Source organism: Jaculus jaculus, chromosome 1 (assembly GCF_020740685.1).
Source record: "Jaculus jaculus isolate mJacJac1 chromosome 1, mJacJac1.mat.Y.cur, whole genome shotgun sequence".
NCBI classification, from domain to species: domain Eukaryota; kingdom Metazoa; phylum Chordata; class Mammalia; order Rodentia; family Dipodidae; genus Jaculus; species Jaculus jaculus.
In genome coordinates, this window is record NC_059102.1 from 40,135,496 (window position 1) to 40,152,984 (window position 17,489).

Genomic DNA, 17,489 nt, shown 5'->3' on the forward strand with positions numbered 1-17,489 from the left:
AGGAGGCAAGGAGACCGATGTTTGGGTAGTAAATCCCAAGCTGGATCCCAAAGCTTAGTCATAAACTCCACCGGATATTTTTTTCAGTGAATTTCCAACAATAATAAACTCAAATGCCATGTTTATAATTGAAGGAACTACATCCTTAGCTGGTCATTCCGTGGCAAACATGGCTAAATCTGCTTTGTGCTGAGAACTGGCCATGTGATTAAGGAGAAATAGTATGATTAGGTAATGATATATCACCTTATATATGATTGCATAATGATACTATGAGATGAATCTCAACCCTGTCTCTTCCCAACAAATACTTAATCTTTCTAAACCTTCATTTTATACAATAAAATTTAAATTATCACTTGGTGTGAACACAGCATGAGCTCTGCATGAAAAAAAAAAAAATGGGACTCTAGTGAAGCCCATGGCCACAACCCACATATGGGAAACACTTAGGTATTTGTGACCTTTTTTACTGCTTCCTTGCCCTTTCAACTTGGCTTCTCATAATCACCTCAAATACATTCTGGCCAAACACAACTCATGCTTCTCTCCACCCCACCAAACTTGTTTCTTCAGCTTACTACAGCTCAACATTCATAGCTGTGTAAATATCTCCACCTTCCATCCAGTGACTGATACTAGGGTGAGTAATAGCCATTCCTATTCCTTTCTCACCATCACTCTTCACATCTAAAGAACTTGCACATTCAGCAAATGTTCCTGAAACCTCAACCAAATCCTGGGATTCTACTTCCCAAATATTTTTATGCCATGGAACCCTCTCCATCACACAGCTGCCTTCTGCTCTAACCACATCTCCTCCCAGAGCTTGCGCTTAACTGGTCCCTGAATACGGTCTTGCCTTTCAATAATCAGCTTTCCAACTGCAGCCAAAGTGTTATTTTTTCAAAGTGTTTACAGGAGCACACAGGACCCACTAGCTGCTTAGAACACTGGACAGCTTATCACTGATGTTAGAAAAGAAAGAATAAAATGTTTAATGAAGCCTATAGGTCCTGAATGTTCTGTCCCTTCAGGAGTCTCTAGCTTCTCATTGCCATGACCTTTCCTTCACTCCTTGTTCTTCACCTTTCAGACCTCACCTCCCTATGCTGTCCCTGCCATGGGGCCTTACCACAATTTATTTTCTCTGCCTGGAGCATTCACCTCCCACCCTCTTTGCTTAGATTCCAGGTGAAAGTTACTTCAAGTATGCTTCTGATACTGACTCTAAAAAGCCCCATAAGGTGCCCTTCACAGCTCCCTAAACTCTTTTTTTCATAGTACTTACAACTGTTAATCAATTATCCACCTGTGTAAATCTTTTATCAAATCAGTCTTTCTCAATTCTGCTACAGATTCACTGGAAAATTTTATAAAAACAACAAATTTGGGGTCTCACTCAGGATAAAGTTGAATTGTTGGGAGTAAAGCCTGGATAGTGGCATTTTCAAATGACTCCCCGGTGTATCAAACAGGTAACTATGGTTGAGAGTTGCTGGTTAGGTGGGCAGGATACCTGGGTAGGCTGGGGATGAAGACCACTAGTAAAGCACCTGTGTGGCATGTGTAGGCACCTGGGTTAGAGCCCAATACTGGAGTGGGCATGTTTTCTTATCCTGCTTTATTCCTACAGCCAAGCCCACCACAGAACAAGCATCCATAATGCTGCAGTTGTGATTGCTATTGACAGTGACTGTCATTACAGTGCATGTGGTTACTAACAAGGTCATTAAACCATATGATTTTTACACACATTTTTGGCTCCCTTGGTTCTTTGCCATATAATTTCAAGAAAATAAAACTGTAGTAGTCAAATCACTTTCTCTCCTTCTCTCTCTCTTTCTTTTGAGGCAGGGTCTCACTCTAGCCCAGTCTTACTTGGAACTCACTCTGTGTAGCCCTGGCTGACTCAGGTTAATTCTCCTACCTTAGACTCCTGAGAGTTGGGATGAAAAGTACACCCCACCATGCCAAACTCAAATCATTTTCTTAAAATTCAGTGCATTTTAATTTTCCTGTCAATGTGGAATTTTAACCTGTGGATTGACCAGTACCTCCTAGATAACTTTTTTATAACAAACCACAATTCCAAGGTGAAATAAAGTATAGCATATTTAAAAGCCTAATTCATATCATGCAAAATCCCTAATATGTATATACATGTTAGTAATTACAGACACTGAAATACTAAAACGTTAATTTTGGAAGGACATGAATTAATTGGACTGGCCACTGTCTGAATTTTTCTCTCCATCCACATGAACTGTCTCACCAAGCAAATGCACACCCACTCTCCATGCCAGGCTCAGTAGGAAGGACTGAAGTTTCTCCTGCTTATGGTGCTCCTGTCCAGACCTATCACAGGGAGCTCCTGACTTCTCCTTTAGAACTTCCTTTTTTTTTTTTTTTTTTCAAGGCAGGGTCTCACTCTAGCCCAGGCTGACCTGAAACAAAATACAAAATATGTAGTTTCAGGGTGGCCTCGAACTCACGGTGATCCTCCTACCTCTACCTCCTGAGTGCTAGGATTAAAGGCATGCACCACCATGCCCAGCTACAGAACTTCCTAAAGACAGTTAAAGTCCAGTTCTCAATCATACATCTGCACCAGAAGTACTTGGAATGCTTGTTAAGACACAAATTGCTGGATCCCTCTCTGGTTAGCCAAGTTCTGAGGAAAGGCCACAGAACCTGCATTTCTAACAAACATTATAGCTACTCCCAGTTAATGCATTATATATTATATATATTACATAGTTATATATTATGCATGATCTCTCTATATATGGAGAGGTATCTACATAGAGAGAGATCTTCATGGATCTAAAAGAGCTAGATATATAGAAACAGAGGTATGTGTGTGAAAGTGAGCATGAGGAGTTGTGAGGCCGTTTAGGGATTCCGTGGGTGAGGACTACCCAATTTATTCTTTATATTTTAAAGCATGACCATGGGCCTTTCCTCCATGGTTTCAGAGAGGTTTTTCTCTGAACTTGTTTTTGTGAGCAATGCAACATAGCCCCCCCTCCATACCACTCCTCAGAGGAAAGATTGTGAGGGTAGGGCTGACCTGGAATTCACTATGTAGTCTTGGGCTGGCCTTGAACTCACACAATGATTCTTCTATCTCATCCTCCTACGTGTTGGGATTAAAGGCATGCATCACCACGCCCAGCTTGGCCTACTTTTTAAAAGCAGGACTTGGGCTGAAGAGAGAGCTTAGTGGTTAAGGCACTTGCCTGCAAAGCCAAAGGACCCAGGTTCAATTCCCTAGGTCCCTCTAAGCCAGATGCACAAGGTAGTGCATGCACATGGAATTCATTTGTAGTAGCTGGAGGCCTTGGCATGCCCATTCTTTCTCTGCCTCTCTCTCTCTCAAATAAAATAAAAAATAAAATAAAATAAAATAAAATAAAAACAGCAGTTCTTGGTCCCTTTCTCTGGAGCCAACCAGTTAGCTTGCTGAAATCACTCTAAGGATAGTTTCATACAAGGTGGAAGAAGGGCTAAAATAGCAGGCAGGGAGTTGCAAGAGACTCTTCAAAGACACTAGCTTCAAATTTACTTTAGATTTCACCTGTGGTTGAAAGTGAGCACTGAGGTAAGGAATTCCAAGGTAGCCCCCCCCCAAAAGCTGTGAGCCCAAGAATAGCATGCTGACAAGATGCCACGGAGCAAGACACTATGGTTGGAATAAACAGCTTTAGTGAACATGGCATTTCAGCCTTGGAGCTACTTGTTACACCAAAGACATGCATTCAGATTTTTACATAGCACATCTTTACTCTGCAAGGGAGTCCTTTGGTTAGCAAAGGCTCCTTATGCTGTCTACATCTAAGAGCCTGTGGGGCTCTCTTAGAGACCCAACAATCCCATTTTTTTCAGGACTGTCTTGTTTTAACTTTACAAGTCCCACATCCTAACAAACCTCCCAGTTTCAGGCAAAACATAGTAATTTGTTATACTTGCTGTCAGACACACCATCTTCAGTCACATTCTCTCTGCCTTATACCATCCCACTCAGCCTCAGTCTTAGAACTTTTCTCCACTTACAGAAACCTTCTCTCTTGTTAAACTTACATATTTAGTCTCTTTAAAACATCTCTCTTTTTCCCTGTGAGCTTAGTCATCATGACGCTTTCCACCATTCTAATATTCCTAAATAGCAGTTATCTTTCTCCAAGGTAAAATGATCCTTAGGGTTTCCTCACTTTCCAGCACTGACTGCATAAGACTTTTCCAGTTCTACCCACAGCAACTGCACCAGACTCTTGGGGATAGTCCAGGCTGTGAACATCAAACCTAATCCAAGTTCCTCCAAGAGGCACATCTTTTGTTACAGGATTCTTGAGAGATGAGTTTTAACCTATGCAGTAAAATTTCTCTACTAAGGGATAAAGAGCATTTCAATGTTGTTTGGGCCAGTGCCAGACATCTGTAATGTCTTTTATCTTAACCCCTGTTTAGTTTGTCTTCTTTCTACTCACTGATCCAGCTCTAAGCTATAAAACAACTTACAATATGTTTTCTTCTTCACTACTTTTTTTTCCAAGTCCTTAGTTGTAGCCAGTATATAAATATCAGGTCCCCTATCTTCCAGGCCAAAGAACCCCAGTTCAATTAGCCAGTCTTCATCTACTGCAATTATAGATTCTATGCCACCCTAATTATACTCCACTAATCTCTCTAGTTTGTTAATGCCCCTCTCAGAACACACTGCTCAGAACTAAAGATAATACTGCAGGTAGAGCACAGTTACTAAATCCTTTATCTGGAAACCAAGCTGATACTAACATGGCTAGTCATCATTTCAGAAACTCATAATGAGAACTGTGAGGCAATAAACACGCAAATCTTGTTCCGAGGAACTACCTCCAAGTCAGGATTCTCACACTGTATATTATTGAAACGTCAACCCATCTTTTCAGCTCATCATTTGAACCTGTGATAATCTATTTCTTTATGTAATATGCTGCAGTCTCACCAAAATGTGTGTGTTGTTGGCAAATTTGCTGCACATGCTTTCTGAGTCTTCATCCCAATTTTTGGTAAAACTGTATCACATGAGAAGGAAAGACTGATCCTTGTGGATGTCAGACCACTTGTCACATGAGCTACCCATAATTCATGCTGGTACCAATCTTCTTAGTTCACTCTTATCCCATCCATATTTCTCCAACTTACTTTTGTCTTTTTGTAAGACAAGCCCAAAAAAGAGAGAACGAGAGAGAGAGAGAGCGAGAATTGGCATACCAGGCCTTCCAACCACTACAAATGAACTACAGATGCATGCATCCCTTTGTGCACATGTGCAACATTGCATGCGTGCATCATTGTGTCTGGCTTACATAAGACCTGGAAAGCTGAATGTGAGTCTTTAGGCTTTGCAGGCAAGTGTCTTAACTGCTAAGCCATCTCTCCATCCCTCTACAACTCAGTTTTTAAACATAGAATGAAAGATCTTGTGGTATATGTCTGTTTCATATTGAAGTACTAACACATAAAATTACATAATATCCTGGATTTGCTTAAAATATTCTAATGCCTACAGTAAAAGGTATGACAGGAGGAAATGTGACAGATGAAACAAGAATCTCAGGGTATTGATTACTAATGAAGGTAGGTAATGCATACATGGGTTCCTCATACTACTCTTGTTTTTGCTTGAAAATTCTTTTGACTGAAAAGGTTTTAGGGATGGAGAGATGTCTTAGCGGTTAAGGAGCTTGCCAACAAAGCCCAAAGACCCAGGTTCAATTACTCAGTACGCACATAAGCCAGATGCATAAAGTGGCACAAGCATCTGGAATTTATTTGTAGTGGCTAGAGGCTCTAGTGTGTCCATTTCTCTCCCCCTCTGTCTCTCTCTTTCTCTGTCTGCCTTTTCCTCTCTCTCAAATAAATAAATAAAAGATAAAAATATTTTTTAAACATTGTTTAAAGATGGGTGTTGTGGCACATGCCTTTAATCCCAGAACTCCCAGGAGGCAGAGATAGGAGGACTGCTGTGAGTTTGAGGCCACCCTGAGACTACATAATGCATTCCAGGTCAACCTGGGCTACAGCAAGACCCTACCTCAAAAAAAAATTTTTTAATCTCCTACTGAAATAAAATATACTACTTCTTTGGAGTTGAGAAATCACTAAAGTTTCTTCCTATCATCTTCATGCATATCTTCTAAATTGTGCTAATTATCATTAATCCATGCCAGTTTTAAGTTAGGGAAGCCCTCTTTCTAAGTGAAATGAATTTTCCACATTTATTTTAATGTTTTTCCCAAGTATCATCCCCTTACGGAGCTACTTCAATCTATCCTCTTCCATCTTTATGATATTGAGGATCAAGTCTGAGGACTGAAAGAATATAACCTCCATAACGTTTGTTAGACTCATTTAGAAAAGCTAGCAGTTTCTCATCTGTTCAATGCTTTCTTCATTATGCATGCTCTAGTGCTGACTAGATTCATTCTCCTAGATGAAAGGAAAACAGCCAAGAGGCCCAGTTCCTTTGCATCTCATTATCCTGTATATCCCTCTTCTTGTTCATGCTCTTGCACCAAAGCAGAACCCAAACAATTTATCTTTAGTATTTTTCCTACAGACTTCATTCTCAGGAGATATTTAGCCCAAACAATGCTAATCTGAAAGAAGTTCTTCGTATAATTACTATCTCCTTGATCTACTGCACAAATGCTTGGGGGGAAATTGTTTCATTCTATAAATGTCAAAGTTACTGTTGTGGTTTGGATTGGATTTGCCCTCTCAGGGTCTGTGTTCTACACTTGTGTTCAGTGTGACAATGTAGGAGCTATTACAGCTTTGAATGGGGCGAGGGTAATGGGACATTCTTAGGTCACTGGGGACCCTGTCCTTGGAAGGGATAAAGTTAGTTGTCATGTAACTTCTTGGTAGATCTCATTAGATGGTATTTATTAAAAGCCTGATCCTGCTCCCACCCAAATACATGGCTTTTTATATAGGAATGTGATGGTTTTGCACCCACTGTATTCCTGCCATTACCAGCCACGATGTGACATATGTGAGATTGTCCTCACTAGTACTGAGCTCAGGCAGGTGTCATGTCCTTGAACTTCTATAGCTAAATAAACCTCTCCTATTTATTTATTTTTAAACTTTAACAAAAACATTTTGTGTGTGTTTGTGTTGCTGGGAATTAAATCCCAAGACCAAGTGCACACTAGGTAAGTATATTTAACTACTGAGCCACATCCCCAGCCCTCTTTTCTTTGTAAAATTTGATGCTTTAAGTATTGCATTATAACAATAAAAGTAAATTAATACAGTCACTATAGAACTTTATAGAAAATAGAGAAAAGTATATAGAAGAAAATATTCATCTATGACTTTTGAGATCCTCAAAGTATCTGTGATGAAATAGAGTGTTCTGAATGTTTTCTAATTTTCTTTTTAAAAATATTTTATTTATTTATTTATTTGAGAGAGAAAGAGACAGAGACAGAGAGAGAGAGAGAGAGAGTGAGAGAGAGAGAGAGAGAGAGAGAATGGGCACACCAGAGCCTCCACTGCAAACAACCTCCAGACACATGTGCCACCTTGTGTATCTGGCTTATGTGGGTACTGGGGAATTGAACCTGGGTCCTTAGGCTTCGCATGTAAATGCCTTAACCACTAAACCATCTCTCCAGCCCTCTTATTTTCTTAATTTCTAAATTTCTTACATCAAGATTACTTATGAGTGCATAATTATATTTCTAATTTAGTTCTTTTTTAGATTCATAGTTTTTGGTTTTTTTTTTCTCACACCAGTCCAGGCTGACCTGGAATTTACTATGTAGCCTAGGCTGGACTCAAACTCACAGTGACCCTTCTACCTCAGACTTTCAAGTGCTAGGATTAGAGTTATATACCACCACATCAAGCTAGCCTCAGGTTTTGAGACATACTCTTTTTTGCAAATCTTATCATGAGACCTCATCTATAATTTTTTTCTTAATCTTTCTTTTTTAGAATTGTACCCACATATTAAGTTACCTTGTCTTCCTCTTTCAGGATTACAAATGCCTCGGTGAACTCATCACTTCTATCTTCTCAAGTATACCTTTATTTGAATTTAAATCAAATCAAGGAGGAAGGCCACAAATATCTTTTTCTAACTTAACAAGGTAGCTACATGGAAAACCAAGAAATTTGCCCATGCTCTGCTCAGGAAATTAGAGTTTTAATTTAAAAATATACAAGTACTCTGTTTCAGACTTTTCATAACTGAAAGTGGTCTGGGATGATAATGAAAGACAGTGATGCTAATGTTTGCTGCAACATTTTTTACATGTTAAGCACTGTACGAGACACTTCATTATTTTTTCATATAATATTCTCAAATGTCCTAAGTACTGTTTTAGTTCCTATTTTACAAAGCATAAAGAAATTTTTCTAGTTCTGTTCAAAGCTCCAATAGCTTCTATATTGTCATACTGAGTAGAATGTCTTTGAATAATAATGTGTGTTTAGTGAGTAAACCCTATTTGCCTCTATCTCATCTCTTTAATTTGTAAAAGAAACACTGCATCTAGAGCATCCACGTGTCTGGCTTATCTTCCCCTGTATTTTCTCATAATGCCCTACATAGAACTGCTAAACTCATGCTTCCCTATTTTCACACTAACAGATATCTTTAACATTTGCTCTCCTAACACATCCATACCTTTGAATAAGGAATGGGTTTCAATGTCCTCCTCTAATTAGGAAGTCAATCCCTTTAAGCTCTTCCCCCCATCTCTTCTGGAATGTAATGCATCTTCTTACACTTCATTGGAAGATACAAAGTCTATTAGCCCTCCTCCTTTCTTTTTATTTATTTTTGAGAGAGAGAGAGAGAGAGAAAGAGAAAATTGGTGCTCCAGAGCCTCAGCCATTGCAATGAACGCCAGACACTTGTGCCACCTAGTGGGCATGTATGACCTTGTGCTTGCCTCACCTTTGTGTGTCTGACTTATGTGGGATCTGGAGAGTCAAACATGGGTCCTTAGGCTTCACAGGCAAACCTTTTAACCGCTAAGCCATCTCTCTAGCCCAGCACTCCTCCTTTCTATGTACCATTCCAATGCCGCTAGCTTACTACCTATCAGAAAACGAGAAAAAAGCAAAACAAAACCTAGATGTTACTGGGTCGGCTCTGGGACCTTGAGTGAGTCACTCTACTCACCTTTCTGTCTTCAGCTATTAAGAGACAATTAATAATATTGACTTGTTAGTGGGATTAAACTAAATCAAGTGACATATATGAAAGTGCCAAATGTACCATGATTACCATGACTATGATGATGAAAATAATGGCTCACAAGACCATAACTCCATTTGAATAATTGATATATAAAATCATATATGTAAGTATACAGCACTCAAATGATCAAAGCATTTTTTATTTTATTTATTTATTTATTTTTTTTTGAGGTAGGGTCTCACTCTAGCTCAGGCTGACCTGGAATTCACTATGGAGTCTCAGGCTGGCTTTGAACTCTCAACGATCCTCCTACCTCTGCCTCCCAAGTGCTGGGATTAAAGGCGTGCGCCACCACGCCTGGCTCAAAGCATTTTTATAACTGTGGATAATGCTGGAAACTTTAGCTTCCCAAATTTCATTCTTTTCTCATGATAGAAAAGTTGATGTTGGATGAAGTTGTTCTTATCATTTCAACATTTCCCAGTGCTTCTCCTGTTGGGTTTTGTTTTTTAAGAACTGGCTTTAAGCATGACCAAGTGGTCTAAGGCACTGGATTAAGAACTAGCTTTTCCTCATGGCAGTAAGGTTTGGGAGCCAGAATGTAGGACTGACCTTGGTTTTGTAGTTACCAGTCAGGCCTCAGTTGCCCTTTCCCTTGTAGAACATTAGCCTCAGGTTCTAAAATACAAGGCTCACTTTCTCAGATAAAGGAAGGAGGCTGGGAATGTATACCTCTCTCTTCTTTGTTCCTCCAAGCTTGTCCTTAAAGTTTCTTTTAAAGGCAATATGGATGTCCCTGGGTTCAAAGAACCCCCCCCCCAATCCTCCATGGTTTCTTGTTTTTTTGTTTTTTTTTTTTTTTTTGGTTTTTCGAGTTAGGGTCTCACTCTGGCTCAGGCTGACCTGGAATTCACTATGTAGTCTCAGGGTGGCCTCGAACTCTCGGCGATCCTCCTACCCCTGCCTCCCGAGTGCTGGGATTAAAGGCGTGCGCCACCACGCCCGGCTGGTTTCTTGTTTTAATTGCCAATTTGGTGAAATTAGGAAATATTCCCAGTGATCTTAAAGTGAAGGGGAGCTGTGTGATCCTCTTACCAAAACCAGCTGTGACACAGCTGAACAAGGAGAGTCAATGTGTAGAGTCCACGAGCAAGGGAAGGCGAACCCTTCCTAGGAAATTGGGAGCAGGGGTAGCACCCAGGCAGCAGCAAGGAGGTAGAAGTGAGGTTTGGAAATGAGATAAACCCATCTATGTCACCAGCACTCAGCTTTAGAAAGTACCCACACTGTCTCTTTCCTGCCTTCTTAGACAACCACAGCATTACAGAACTCTAGACCAAGAAACGTTCCTGCCACCCTCACAATCATTCTCTTCACCTGTGTTAGGTGCTTGCTGGGTCACCAGGCACTTTGAACTCATTGTTCATGAAATCTTTAAAAAACAGTGTGGCTCGCGTCTGGAGTTCGTTTGCAGAGGCTGGAAGCCCTGGCGCGCCCATTCTCTCTCTCCCTCTATCTGTCTTTCTCTCTGTGTCTGTCGCTCTCAAATAAATAAATAAAAATTTAAAAAAAAACAGTGTGGCTATCATAAGTCCATTTTTCATTTGAGGAGACCTGAGACCAGAAAGTTTACTAAGGTGTTTGTGGTCACACAGATGGTAAGTATAAGCCTGTCTGATTCTAGAAGTCTCTGCTGATAGGTATTAGGAGAAACTCATACTCATTTAATTAATTCTTCCATTCCCCACACCCACCTACTTCCTTTGGCCAAGGTCAGCCAGTGTACATAGCTACCTTCTGAGAAAAATTGTCACATGTGGTTTCTACCTCAGAAGTTGCTGGGTTGGTCTTGTGGCTAATCTTATGTTCTGTGACCTTACACTCTTGGCAGAAGCAAGCTAGGACTGAAAGATTCCTCTGAATCCTGAACACTCTGATCTTTCTTTTCTTTCTTTCCTTTCTTTCTTCCTTCCTTCCTTCCCTTTCTTTTCTTTCTTCCTCTCCCTCTCTCTCTCTTTTTTTTCTAAGAAATGGAGCTGTCCTAGAAGCAGAGATCTTGTTGAATGCAAATCTTAACAGCAGAGAGAATTTGTCTAGCCACTGCAGCAGGAAGAACAGACAGAAAAACAGAATCAGAGAAGAGCTGAGTTTTAAATATGGCAGAGCGATAGAAGGAGATGAATTCCAAAGCTGTCCAGTCATTTGGGCTGTTGCTACCATGAGGCTCTGATATGCAGCATTAGAGCAGTTCCCTAAGTTGCCTGACTTTGTGTGACCCTGCAAACTCCATCACCTCAGGTAAATAAGTTCTATCCTTGTCACTTCATGCCTCACACATATCCTCCCTTATACCTCCTCTCACCCATCACCATCTTGGTGTGCTACAGGGTAGTGGTGTGAACCTTGGAGCTTTGCAGACCCTATTGCTCATATCCTGCTTCCACAACCCCTGCTTCTGATTTTACTTCCTCCCCTAACAGGAACTCTCTCCTTTCTTTGTTAGCTTCTGAGTAAAGAGTGCTGAGGTCTATGGGTGCTTTCCCAAAGGCCCTGGGAATACTAGATCTCCCCAAGGAACAGTGAGGTATAGGGAGTGTATAACTCAGAGAGACATGTAGCTATTTGCTTCCAGAACTGTCACTTGCTGGGTCCACCAAGGACTGGGGAATAAAGCTAAAGGGCTATTTCCAAGCCTGTCTAACCTGGAGGCAGTCCTATTCTCTACACAAGACAACAGTATTCAAAGAAGTCCCGGCCTCTGAAGTTGGCAAGAACAAAGAGCTAGTGAAAACTGGTGATAGACCTTGAGACTACAGAGTAAATTCCAGGTCAGCCTGAGCTAGAGTGAGACACTACCTAAAAAAAAAAAAAAAAAAAAAAAAAAAAGCAAACAAAAAAATTGGTGCTAGAAATAAATGCTGGCAACCAACACATAAGACATCTTTAGTGTCTCCTTGAACTTCATATATTTTAAGCAACTTGTGTTTGTGAGCAGCTGGTGAGACATCATGGAATGTACCATATGACAGGATATTATAAGAAAGATCAAGGGACACAGGGAGCTGGCTTTCTTGTCTTCATTGTCCTTGAGTCTTTAATACCTATCTTGTTTTATGGGTGATTTGGCAAATGGTCAAATTACTACCCTGATATTTTGTCTTTTAAAAAGTGAACAGAAAAGTACTTGGCTTTATAAAGCATCTGACTACATTCCTTCCTGAGGAAGGCAAGATGAAATCAGAAACCAACAAAAGAAAGACACTGCCTAGGAACCTGTATTTTTTGCAGATCATCTCCTCCTTCTAACCTCTTCTCAGGCATCCTGCCATGTCTTAGCTTGCTCACTAAATTGCCAGTCTTCAAATGTGCTCCTTCCTTCCATAATCAGTAATATCTAGAAGCTGAGTTCCCAAAGCAACCACAAATATTTGTTATTCTCTTTGCCATATGACTTGTCCTAAAAATAAATTCAAATATTTTTCCTACCACCAAAATGCCAGGAAAAATATAAATGGGTATTGTTTTTATTTTTTCATCCTGCATACCTATAAAACAAAGAAGTCCCAATGCTACTTACTGAAATTTCTAGGAATATTGTCAAATTCCTAAAATAGAAGATAATATAAAAACCAAAATGTTGTATTGTTCTGTCTTTAGTATGAGACAAGCAAAGAAGATCTTGGAAAAAACTGGACTGGGACAAGCTGAAACACACATGTCCCCTCACACCCAAACAAATGGAATGCAAGTAGAATGGGTTAGCTTTTTAGAAGAGGAGCAGCAAAGAATATGTTTGTTCTGAAGTCCAGGGATGATTCAGCCTGTTCCTTTGGAATGCTTCCTTAATGCACCACCCAAGACCACCCCTCCACACACCAGAGACTGCCATTTGAGGCTGGCAGTACCAATTAACCAATTAACAGAGAAGATTTGCTTTCTGGTGTTGGGTGAGTCCAGGATGGAAGACTTTTTGAGGATCATAGACAAGGGCTTAATAATGAAACTACACAAAGCATTGTAAAGTGAAATTAAATTTCATTTCAAATTAAAGCTAGTCCCAGTGAATGATAAGGGAGCAGTGTATGGGAAGGGTTTTTACCTTTGATACACTTCTCAACAACTGCTTACAAAATGCACTTATGTCTGCTCTCTGATTCTCAAATAAGCTCCCTAGGACACAGCATGCACGTATGTATGAGCATACACACATTCACACCCCATATGCTTCCATCTTACAAGTGTACAAAAACTGAGATTAGAGAGTAGGGGAATTTGTCCAGCTTATGTGTTGCTGAATGTCAAGTTCAACCAAAGCATCTACTTCCAGCTTAGTGCCTTTTCCCCCTAAATATTCTTTTTCTATGTATTCATCCTGCCATCTTAACTATTTCTAAAGAATCCTAAAACCAGGAAGATTTGTGACCAGAGAACCAGGAGTTGAAAAGCAGTCTTCATACTTCTAAACAATCAGTTCAGATTTTTAAAACTAGAAAGGCTATTGGGGAAAAAGAAACAACAGGGGAAAAAGAAAGCAGGGATGGCAGAGAAGAGCTAATGCAGAGTAGGTGGAGACCCTAAGTCAACAGGACATTTCTTTCTTCTTCCTTCACATCGTCATCCTCCCTCCATACAACACAGAGCTTCTCCAAGTAGCCCTATGATAACCCTTTCCCCCAGTGTCATAGTGTTGTTCCCCCCTCCCAGGTTCATGTGAAGGTTTCTAAATATTTTGGTTATACATCCAAACCGACCAGGAGCAAGTTTCCCATTTCTGCTTAGAACTGCCACATTAATACCAGTCATATTCTTTTTCACTATCTCCTTAGACATATTCCTTATATGACATGATCTCTGGACCGTTCTTCATTCTGAGAAGACCCACCCAATTTACCAATATCTTACTTTAAGTGTGAAACAAAAAGGAAATATACTACTCATAAAGTAACTTTCAGTTCTTCACTCAACAAGTCACCACACACACACACACACACACACACACACACACACACTCCAAATCACCAAGGAACTTCTGCTTGTTTGTTTGAGATACAGCCTAAGGAGCCCAGGGTGGTCTTAAACTTGCCATCCTCCTGCCTTAGTCTCCTGAGTGCTAGGATTATAGGTATGTGCTACCATATCTGGTTAGGAGGGAAAATTCTAGGGTGATGGAAATGGTATGTGGAGATTGGTTGCTGTGGTTAATAGGGCAGCGAATGTCAGTCGCTTTGCATGGAATCTGGTGCAGTGTGAATCCTTCTGGATCTCTTACTAGATTAGTAGCACCATCTTCGGTTCAGAGCAGTGTGCTCTAAAAGTGACTAACAAATGGGGGAGGGGATATCCAAAGAAGGTAAAGGATCTTCTCAGAACTACTTTTTTTTAAGGTTTAGAGAGATTTTATTAGAGTAAGAAAAGGGAAGAAGAGAGAGAACTTCTGTCTGGTGCTCTGTCCTCTCCTGTCTTTATCTAACTCTGCACTGCTCTACCCTAGAGAAGAGGAGTAAGTTTGTCTTCTGAGAATCAATCCCACCCAATTCCTGGAGTGTGTGGAGGAATTCTTCACCCTACAGGAAAGCATCTGAAAACCACTATTGCTCAAATGCCTGTAGTCAAGTGTCTTGGAATTTAATCTTCCCTTTGGGAGAATCTGAGTAAACATCCTTGGCTAAACTCCCAGAGCATGTAATGTGCTAGTAATTGACATTCTGTCTGGTTACTCAGGTCCTAGTTTTTATTTCTTTTCTACTCTAGGATGGGAGCCTGACCCTAAATACTGACCAAATTGGTAGGGGCTGACTTCTCCATAGGTTTCAGTCCTCCTTTCTCCAGGGTCTGAATTCAGTTCTGAGCCTATCTATGGGACTCCCAAGAAAGATCCCTTTGTCCAGTGACATGAACACATACCAAGAATGTGTTCCCCAGATGCCTCTATAGCTGGATGCCGCACCTAGGCTCAAAACCTCTGAAAAGATGCATTTATGGCCTGGATCTAAGGTGACTTTGTTTCTGTCCCTAGTACACAATGATTTGAAATGTCTAAGGCAATTCATGTCTAAAAATATTCTATTGAGAACACAGACAAAGGGGAAGTAAGAAGAATTACAAAGAGCAAACAAACCTAAAAGCAAAATAGTCTATGGGAGATTTAGTATAGGAACAAATTGTTCTAAAAACTATTGAAGTCTGGGACTGGAGAGATGGCTTAGCAGTTAAGGCTCTTGCCTGCAAAGTCTAAGGACCCAGGTTCAATTCTCTAATACCCATGTAAGCCAGGTGCACAAGGTGACAAATGCATTTGGAGTTAGTTTGCAGTGGCTAGAGGCCCTGGTGTGTCCATTCTTTCTCTCTCTCTCTTAAATAAATAAATTAAATTTAAATTTAAAAATATTAAATAAAAGTATTGAAGTCAAGTAGTTTTATTACCTACTGATTCATCCATCCATTCATTCATTTGTGTACTCATTCATCTTTGCATGTTTGCACTGATCTGAATATCTGTTTGCTTGTAATGTGCTTGTTAATGGAAATAAAGCCACATTTTTACTAATATCTAAAAGATCACAAAAATTAATGCTCAATGTAAGTACAATCACATTGGCCTATCAAATAGAAGGCTTTTGGGCTGGAGAGATGGCTTAGCAATTAAGGCATTTGCAAAGCCAAAGGATCCTGGTTTGATTCTCCAGGACCCATGTAAGCATGATGCACAAGGGGGCCCATGCATGTGGAGTTCGTTTGTAGTGGCTGGAGGCTCTGCTGTGCCCATTCTCTTTCTCTCTCTCCCTCTTCCTGTCTCAAATAAATAAATAAATAAAATATATTTTTAAAAGGCTTTGCCTTTGTAATGCTCTGCTAAAGAAGGGAAGTATGTTGAACTTTTCATTAGATGACAAAATATTTGATACAGTAGTATCAGCAATGATAAGCATAAAATGTAATATGAGAGCTTCATTTCTTTAGGTTACAGCACTGATTTGCTGAATCTGACAATTCTAGATCTGTGCTATCTTTAGTCCTCCTAGGCATATGACACTGGCCTCAATTCCTCATCTCTAAAATGGGAATAACAATAGAACATGCTGTTGTAAAGGTCAAATAAAATAATGAAAACTAAGTGTTTAATAGTCTATAAAGTGCCCATATATATTGTATTTTCTTTCTTAAATATGCCTATGATAGTTTTAGTTTTACATTAACAAGATTCTTCAAATCATCATAGCACCTCCATTTGGTGTTAATTAAAGAGAAGAAGAAGCTGGGCATGGTGGTAGGTGACTTTCATACCAGCAATTGGAAGGATCACTTATGAGTTCCAGGCCACTCTGAGACTATATAGTGAATTCCAGGTCAGCCTGGGATAGGGTGAGACCCTACCTCAAGAAAGAAAGAAAGAAAGAAAGAAAGAAGGAAAGAAGGAAAGAAAGAAGAAAGAAAGAAAGAAAGAAAGAAAGAAAGAAAGAAAGAAAGAAAGAGGGAAAGGAAAGGAAAGGAAAGGAAAGGAAAGGAAGGAAGGAGGGAAGGAAGAGAGAAAGAAATTAGCACTATTGAGATATCAAAACAAGGAAAGAAATTATCATACAGAAGACCTTCCAGGTTGAAACTAAGCCTCCTACAGATGCATTAATAAAACAACAGTGTTACATTCAAGACTATCTTTCAAAACAAATCTGTATTTTGTGTTATGATGCAGAAACACACTGAAAGTGAGACTTTCACAGCCAGGAAATGACCCAAATCTTTTCAAATAGGTTAGCCAGAGTTTCTATGTTAGTTGATTGCCCTGTGACCAAATGAATGATAGAAACAACTTAAAGGGAGGGAAGATTTACTTTTGGCACACTGTTTCTAAGGGTTTAGTCCATGGCTGTTGGTTTCAGGAGGTTGGGTAGAACATCCTGGCAATAGGAACACGTGTTCAAGGAGGTTCTCTTGCCTCACAGTAGATAGGAAGCAGAAAGAGAGAGAGAGAGAAAAGAAGGGACCAGGGCAAGATATAGCTTCCATGAACATGCCTTTCAGTGACTTAATCTCTTCAAATTAAATGAGGCCCCCACCTCATTTTATCACCACCTCCCAATAATGTCATGATATTATGATCTCATCAAAGGAGTAACCCATTGAGACCCCATCACTTCTCAGAAGCCTATCAGCTGGCAGTGAAGATCTAATGCCTGAAGCTATGGAGGTATAGTTTTTTCAAGCCCTAACACAAAGCTTGGGAAAAGAGTTACTCCTTGGCTTCATAAGACTAGGGGATGGCAGATATAGAGGAGTCATGACAATA

General features: G+C 40.0%; 1 protein-coding gene across 3 annotated transcripts in view; it reads right to left on the minus strand.

The window, feature by feature from the left end:
• The window catches only part of Entpd1 (ectonucleoside triphosphate diphosphohydrolase 1), a 90,484-nt gene that overhangs the window by 46,222 nt on the left and 26,773 nt on the right, over window positions 1-17,489 (minus strand). The window contains exon 1 of one of the 3 annotated variants that reach the window (XM_045142233.1): window positions 2,276-2,390. The exons of the other annotated variants lie outside the window; for them this stretch is intronic. The gene's annotated coding sequence lies outside the window, so the exon portion shown is untranslated. Of the gene's footprint in view, window positions 1-2,275; window positions 2,391-17,489 lie in introns of those variants that run through there. 3 annotated transcript variants of the gene reach the window in all.